Source organism: Hordeum vulgare, chromosome 2H, assembly GCF_904849725.1.
Source record: "Hordeum vulgare subsp. vulgare chromosome 2H, MorexV3_pseudomolecules_assembly, whole genome shotgun sequence".
Lineage (NCBI taxonomy): Eukaryota > Viridiplantae > Streptophyta > Magnoliopsida > Poales > Poaceae > Hordeum > Hordeum vulgare.
Genome location: NC_058519.1, coordinates 317,891,624 through 317,899,028, shown reverse-complemented (window position 1 = coordinate 317,899,028; position 7,405 = coordinate 317,891,624). Strand labels below are relative to the sequence as shown.

The window sequence follows — 7,405 nt, the reverse complement described above, 5'->3', positions numbered from 1 at the left end:
TACTACTATTACTCCACTTCAAGAGCACCTCTATGCTTGCCTCTCTACGTATTAAGTTCATGAAAAATAGAGTAATGCTTGGAGAATGATGAGATGATGTAGACAAAGTAAACTCAATCAATATGAGTAAACACCATTGTTTTATCCTTAATAGCAATGACACAAAGATGCATCTTGTCCCCCTCTATCACTGGGATACAGAAACCCATCATGTTGAACCCACTACAACATACCCCTCTCAGTGAAGAACTATGAATCTACTTGGCCAAAGCAATTCAATAGATTAGAGAGATTTACTAAGCTATGATAATCATGCAATTAAGAATGATAATAATCAGAGGTGACACAAATACTTTTCATGAATAATCTGAACATAAACCCACAATTCATCAGATCCCAACAAACACACCATACAAAAGTATTACATCGGATGGATCAAAGCAAAGATGTGATGATCATTGTATTGAAGATCAAGAGAGAGAGATAGCCATCTAGGTACTAACTACGGATCTGTAGGTCTATGGTGAACTACTCACACATCATCATGAGTGCAGCAAGGTTGACCAAGAGGCCCTCCATGATCGATCCCCCCTTTGACAGGGTGCCGGAACGGAGCTCCAGATGAGATCGTCCTGAAGCAGAGACTTGCGGCAACGGAAAAAGTGTTTTGCGATATTCGTGGGGGGTTTTGTAATATATGTGAATTTATTGGCCACGGAACAAGGGTAGGAGGGCCACGAAGGAGGGACAAGCCATGAGGGTGTGCCGACCCCCCTGGTCGTGCCCTGTTGGCTTGTGCCTCCCTCGTGTGGCCTCCGGTCTTCTCCCGAGGCTTCCAGGTTTTATTTGGGTCCACAAAAAATCATTAAAAGGTTCCAGGGCAATTCGACTTCATTTGGTACTGTAAACCTGAAAAGTAAAAACACGCATGAAAGGACATGGATGTCACCTAGAGGGGGGTGAATAGGCACTTTCAAATAATTAAGGTTTAGGCTTGAACAAATGCAGAATAAAACTAACGTTTAATTAGTCAAGCACAAAACCTAAAACAACACGCTAACGTATGTGCACCAACAACTTATGCTAAGCAAGATAAACAACTAAGTGATAGCAAGATTTAAAACAAGAAACGATATGGCTATCACAAAGTAAAGTGCATAAGTAAAGGACTCAGGTAAGAGATAACTGAGGCACGCAGAGATGATGATGTATCCCGAAGTTCACACAATTGCGGATGCTACTCTCCGTTTGGAGCGGTGTGGAGGCACAATGCTCCCCAAGAAGCCCGTAGGGTCACCCTAATCTCATCACGCCCTCGCACAATGCAAGACGTCATGATTCCACTAAGGGACACTTGAGGGTGGTCACTGAACATGTACAGAAAAGATTGGAGCAATCTCCACAACTTAATTGGAGGCTCCCAACAACACCGCGAAGCTTAACCACAATGGATTGTGGTTCCGATATGACCTCAAATGCTCGGCGCAAACTCCACAACTTAATTGAAGACCCCGAAGCTTGCACGAAGCTTTGCACTACAATGATTGAGCTCCGATGCACCACCAAGCTTCTAGGATGACAAAGCACGCAAGACGGACAAGCTCTAGGGTACCAAGCACCCAAGAGTAATAAGCTTCTCAACTTTTCACTTCCGCGTATCACCGTGAAGAACTCAAACCGTTGCAACTAATGCAATGGCAAGAAGATACAAAGTGTTCAAGTTCCTCTGACTCAAATCCCTCCACAACAACAAAAGCTATGGAGGAATATGAGAGGAAGAACAAGGAGCTCACAAAGAACTCCAAGATAAAGATCCAAGGGGTTTCCCTCACATAGAGGAGAAAGTGATTGGTGGTAATGTGGATCTAGATCTCCTCTCTCTTTTCCCTCAAAAACTAGCAAGAATCATTGGAGGGATTGAGAGTTAGCAAGCTCGAAGAAGGTCAACAATGGGGGAAGAACACGAGCTGAAGTGATGGGTAACCATTGGGGAAGAAAACCCCCTTAAATAGGTTCCCCCAAACCCAATTGTTACGTGCACTGATTGTGCACAAGCGGTACTACCGCTTGGAGGAGCGGTACTTCTGCTGGATCAGTACTGCTGTTGAGCCCCGAGTGGTATTTTCCGCTTAAAAAGAGCAATGACATCTCAGAAGCTGGAGAGGAGAAATAAGTGGAAGAGGGGCATGCCGGGGAGGGCGGCAGTACCGCCGGAGCGGTACTACCCCATCGCCCCCACCGGTACTTCCGCTTAAAATTGGTAACGGCGCCCAAGATGCCAGAAAGGGAAAATAAATGAAAAAGAGGCTAGCAGGGGAGGGTGGCAGCACCGCCTAGGAGGTACTATCGCTCTGCCCCCAGTGGTACTTCTGCTTGAGAGAGAAAACATGCCCTAGAACTAAAATTGCCATAACTTTCGCATACGAGCTTCAAGTTGAGCAAAGTCTAGCTTGTTGGATAGCACATGACAAGTACTATCAAAACGTGCAGTTATAAAAACGCCAATTATATAGAGATGTGAAACCTCTATGAACGAACAAACGGCAAAAAACTCCAACATCAAAAACATCATAGAAGATGCACATAAACTCCGTTTTTGATGAACTCGAGCTTTTCATGTAGATGACCATCAGCTCAAGAACCCGCATAGAGAAAATCCAACCAATAACACAGAAAGATGATGATGCCAAGAGTCCAATGATTTGAGATCTCAACAAATGATACAATCAAGCTACTTACTTGAGAACCCCCTTGATAGTACATCAATCTATCCTATAACCCTGATCTCCTAACTAACACATTCAAACCGGTAAAATAGAAAACCTATCAAGGACAAACCTTTGCCTTGCGCATAGTCCACTTGAGCTAAATGATGATGATGTTTTCCTCCTCAAGATGGACCACCTTTCTCGATTGCCCCGGCTTGATGAAGGCTAGTTGATTCCTCCCCATACTCCACTATGGGTGAGCCACTCTTCAGCACATCTTCAGAAGTCCATTGCCACTACAATGGATGACAAGCTTCAAGCATGATCTCTTCATGATGCTCCTCTTGAACTTGCACACCACAATCTTGATGACAATCACCACTTGATGTCATCCTACATGGGTCATATTAGATCTTCCTCTTGACATAAGCCCATGTAAATATACCTAACCCCATTTAGAAATTTCACGTAGACCATGGGTTAGTACACAAAGTGTAATGGACAATGCTTATCAAACCATGATATCACTTGATCCCACTCAGTACATCTTGTACGCTTTGTGTGTTGATCAACTTGATTCGTTCTTTGACTTAGTCTTGATCAACCTTATGTCTTTATGACCAATCTTTGTATAAAACCTAAAATACCACCTTGGTCATCATATAAACTCCTTGAAACCAACAGATGGACTTCAAGAAGTTTCTATAGACAAATCCTTTAAATATAACTCAAGGCAATAATTAGTCCATAGCGATTGTCATCAATTACCAACCACGTATGGATAAATGTTCTCTAGCAACAAAGAAAATAATAATTGGCACTGGGCACTAGGTCAACTTGATGATTCCTCATGCGTTGCTGCGGGAAATATTGCTCAAAATTGTTATTTTACTTACCAAACTAACTCTTCTAATATGATGAACAAAATAATGAACAAACTATCCTACTTTGGCAACAACACTTTAGAATAATACTTTGTTGTATCATTCAGCTTTGGACGGTAGACAAACAATCAGATTAGATATAATATTACCAATAGAACCAATTGATTCATTACAATGTAACTTCATAAGACATTCATATTCAATACATGATAGTAATATGTTTGCAAATATGATATTTCAGAGGGATGGAAGAATAAAAGTTGCATCAAGTGGATGATAGCATTGCCTTCCTCAATGGTTAAGTAACGTGGTAGATAAAATCTAGGATTTTGCAGAAACACGAATACACAATGTATAAGGGTACATCAGATCAAATGTAGCACTTTGCATAACTAAGTTGGTTCTTTCTGAGATCTAGGGTGCACATAGATAGCGGTTACGACGATATCTTTGTGAAATTTGAGTAAAACATGAAACCAATGATCTCTTCAGCGTGATTAAGAAAGTAAATTGAGAAAAGTTAGCATGGGAATGCTCAACAAAACAAATCCTTGTCATAAGAGATGATAATGATGATTATTTTGGTCCCTGGTTATTTTTTTATGATTTTTAGAACAATGTTCTTAGTTTCAATGATCGGTTGTCCACATACGAATGATATAACTGCAAAATAATCTTTTTATGAATACATAGGCCCTGTTTGGAACCACAATAGATTATGATAATCTTGATTATGAAAGTAGATTATATAATCTCGTTTATAAAAATAATTCAGGTGGACATGTTTGGAGGCCAGATTGTATAAACCGTAATCCAGGTTTTACATTGCATAATGACCTGTCTGCCCTCTTTTTAAAAAAAGAGGAGGGTGGCGGTGGTAGGAATGTAATTATCTCCAACTTTACAAGGGTAATGGGTCATTAGCAATCCATAATCTGATTTTAGCTGTTGTAGAGTAGATTATGAGTTTTTAATAATCTGTCCATCTAGTTTTTATAATCTACACCATAATCTGTCATGTTTGGAGACAGAATAGATTATAAAAACTGGATTATATAATCTGGGTGGTTCCAAACAGAGCCATAGTAAATGCTCTTTACCAGAAATCTACATGAAAGTACAGAGGAACGATTGTGAAATTTAAGCAAAGAAAGGATGCACTCCATCGTTATTAGTAGTAAGACATGTGACAAACTACCCAAAAAAATTCATATACATTCACATTGTTGAGTGTGAGGGAAGTAATTTTCAATAAGAAAAATAAATCAGAGGAAAAACAACTTCGGTGCTAGACTACACCATAAAAATTACTACAAAAGCAGAAGGAGGGGTGTGGAACCAAGACAGTGGCATAGTAATGAAACACTTACTGCCCTCGTACTTGTAGCATGATGACGATTGGTACATGTTTGGTCTTTCGGGAACATTAGGCACATCCAATGTGGCTTCAATCGCTCCTCATGGATGCCTAAAAAGGGTGCAGAAAATGATTGTATTATAGCCAAGTCCATACACATGGTATGCATGAAGAGGGAACTGAAAAGAAATGGGACACTTTATTCGAATTTAGGATGGCAATTGTGTTGGCATGGTCCAAACTCTCCGATACATTATTGGTCAAAGGATCTAGTGAAATATATTTATGCCTTAATCAACTTAAATATGTTGACATCTCAAAAAATAAAAGGTAAATAAGTTTACTAACTAACCATGATCTCCTTTTAGCATCTTCTTCATGAACTGTAAGTTTCATCATACTGAATAAAACTATGACGGTTTGGTGTGTAAACGTATTAATCGATCGTAGTGTTTTTGCCATAACAATAGAAAAAATACAGTATGCAGCATTATTATTCTTTTATGAGGGTGAATCGGATAATATAAGAACATGGGGGTATGTCCCATCTTTTTTATGATTAGCGCACTCAACCCTAAGCCCTATCGGTGAAACTGAGATGTGAGTTTTTAACTTATTAATGCGTATAATTTACCACTATTTAACATGCTATGGTAGAAGAGAAGTAATCTAAACCACCACCATATGATACGAATTTCACACTACATGTTTAGATTATGGCACGTGTATATTGTATCAATACCAGTTTACCATCCATATCCCTTCTACAAAGTATCAATTACAAAATGGAAATAGCTTTTGTTCTTTGCTCAAGGGCTTGACAAATAGGCCCTTCGTTCCCTCGCAAGAGAAAATAAAAAATCATAATGCCTCAGGTTGGAACTCACATGAAGCAATGTTGCGTATGCAACAGCTGCTGATAGAAAAAATCAATCAAACAAGTAGGGGTATATAGGATGAGATAAACTAATAAAAATAAAAACTGAGTCTTGAGGATACACATGGGGTACTCACCATTCGGAATCTAATGTCTGGTAAAAAACAGCCAGAGTTACTATTTCTGCAGATCTGGAATAAAAAACCTAGAATCTAACCAATATATCGTGATGTATTCCAAGCAAATAATCAGGCAAGCAAACACAATTCCCTTGCATAAAAAACATAATTATTACTTGCAGGGAATAGCCAAATAACCAGGCAAGGAAAAATGATTCTGTTGCATAACAAACCAGAATTACCACATTGAAGCAATGGCAAGGAGAATCACTTACAAACTAAAACCAATAGCATGAACGAAGATGGCCGCAACATGGTTCTCTTTCTCACGCACCGCCACAGCCGTCGCCACACCCTGGAGAAGCCGCCTTTTGAATTGGAGATGTACGCATCACACTCCCCTATCGACACAATCACCGTCATTCTCCCTTGCCTCCTCTCTTCCTCACAACCTTCACATGCCCAATTCTTCGCGCGTGTCCCTCTGGAATCGCCCGAGCGGTAGAAAGTGCAAGGATCTGAGCGTTGAACGGTTGAAGGGATAAGAAGCGGAGGCTGATTTGGCCTCGACTCGTGAGCAAAGGAGGCATCTCGCACTAGTGGCACACAAACAAAGAAGATGGAGAGGGGATGCCGGACTGGTTGGGAATTAAAGGAGGAAAGTGTGGAATGGAAATGGGGTCAGAAAGGCACCGATAGTCTGGAGGCTTGATGCTTTTGGGAGGCGAGGAGGCGAGGAAGATGGAGTCAACACACGGGTTGAACCCATGAGCCCGAACGTGATCCATAGGAAAAGGGGGTGATGCGTTCATCTGATTCAAGGGCACACTAGTGTCTAGTCAGTTCATTGTGGGCCCAACTGCTGGTAACCGAAAGGAAACATGGTTGGTCTAGACTACGGCCCTGTTTGTTTCATAAGTTTTAGGACTTTTTTAAGTCCCAACTTATAAGTCATAAGTCCCTACCTGTTTGTTTACAGGGACTTATAAGTCCCGAGTCCCTACCTATTTGTTTACACGGACTTATAAGTTAAGTCCCGAGTCCCTACCTGTTTGTTTACAGGGACTTATAAGTCCATGTTGCATTTAATAAAATACACTTGTTCACATAACCATGCGGACCAGAAAACTCCAGGGATGCAGAAACGGGGCGACGGGGGAAGAACCAACGCAGAAACGGGGCGGTGGGGGGGACGAACCGAGGCAGAAAACGGGGCGACCGGGCGGCGACGGGGCGGGGCGGCGACGGGCCGGGGCGGCGACCGGGCGGGGCGGCGACGGACGGGGCGGCGACGGGGCGGGCGGCGACGGGGCGGGCCGGCGACGGACCAGGTGGCGATGGGGCGGGCGGCGACGTGGCGGTGGGGTGGCGGCGATTGGGGCCTGTGAGCGATGAGGGGTAGGGCGGTGCGAGCGACGAGGGGTAGGGCAGCGGCACTCGATCGATGCGGGAGACTTTTC

At 42.2% G+C, this 7,405-nt stretch overlaps 1 long non-coding RNA gene across 1 annotated transcript; it reads right to left on the bottom strand.

The window, feature by feature from the left end:
• Window positions 1-4,731: 4,731 nt before the first annotated feature.
• On the bottom strand, window positions 4,732-6,773 carry LOC123426168. Its single transcript, XR_006622070.1, has 2 exons — window positions 6,221-6,773; window positions 4,732-5,060 (listed from the first exon to the last, which is right to left on the bottom strand). It is a non-coding gene; the product is annotated as an uncharacterized LOC123426168 (long non-coding RNA).
• Between the last annotated feature and the right edge of the window lie 632 nt (window positions 6,774-7,405).